We start from the raw sequence: 1,408 nt of genomic DNA on the forward strand, positions 1-1,408 counted from the left end.
CCATTGTCATCTGTGGTCTTTTTTTAATGTAAGATGCTGCACACTGTAAAAACTAAGTGGTTCTCTAACGAGATCTGAACCCCCAAAATGGGTGACAAGATGATTGAAGTGGAAACCAACAACATTTCCCCTCCCAGTGGTTACAGTGTGTATTGTTGTTAGCTTTGCTGTTGCATTGCTTTCCATTTTCATCAGAGCCCTAGCAACTACCAGCAACATGGGACACACTGTCTTTAGTTTTCCACAGTTACCTCAGTTGTTCCACTGTTCACCCAACCCAGTCTCAGAAATTTACAAAATGACTATGGCCTCCTAACACTCGTGAAGTGCAGGCAGCACAGAAACAGTGCAAAGAAAAAGTCAGTTAGGAGTCTTTGTTGTGATGGACACACAAATTCCCTGGGTTAATGACATCACGCAGTGGGCGGTGGTTAATGTTACAAACCCATAGGTAGAATTAAGAGCAAGAAAGTCCACGTAGAGAGTAGGTCATGGTGGTGGATGGGTCAAACAAACATAGGACTTTTACTTGGGAGTCGACTGCGTTTTGTTTGAAACTAAAAGTCAGCAATAACTTCCTTTAACTTTATGCTCTTACATCTTTTACATCAGTGGTTCCTCAACTTGTGGGTCGTGGGTCCACTCCGAATTGACCGCAAGTGACTCACAAACATGTCTAGTTTTTATTTTGAAGTGTCATTTCCCGCTATCAAGTGAGTGAATAACGGACAGCTACTTGACAGAAACGGCAAACTAGCTCGACAACATGGCCAAATGCAAGTATGATGCTGAATGTATTAAATAGTGCAGACCTTAAACTAATGACTTAGGAGAAATCTGGACCCCATAGCTGGACTAGTTTTACATAGTTACGTCATGTTATGTGATGTACTTACATCTCTTGACAACATTCTTGTGTCTTTTATGTAACAATCATAGTTATTTTAACTGAAAACAATGTTATTTTAATACCAAATGAAATACTTTTGGTGTTTAAACTCAGCCATGCCAACCTATATGTAACAAACACACTTATTTGAACTGAAGACAGGATCTAAACCTTCTAAATCTTACCGAGACGTTTTGATGCCTGAACTCGGCTGAGTAACCACCATGTTATGAGGTGTTGAGAGGTTGTGGGCATTTCACGAATTAGAGATTACGCTGGTCTGCCATTTCCCCTACAGGGTTAAGAACTTATGTTGATACTCTTTGGTGACTGGGGATAGCCACTGATAGCTACTATGGAAAACAAAAGTGCCATCTTCTTTCTGCTTTGGTTGCGCAATGGGAGCCTGGTCTTACTCCAAAGTCGTCGGAATCTGTGCTTGGACAGTGACTTGTGGCACATGAGACCGACAAAAAAAGCCATCCTTTAACGTCGGCATGATACGCGGCCAGTTGCCAT

This window comes from Epinephelus lanceolatus, chromosome 23 (assembly GCF_041903045.1).
Source record: "Epinephelus lanceolatus isolate andai-2023 chromosome 23, ASM4190304v1, whole genome shotgun sequence".
Classification (NCBI taxonomy): domain Eukaryota; kingdom Metazoa; phylum Chordata; class Actinopteri; order Perciformes; family Serranidae; genus Epinephelus; species Epinephelus lanceolatus.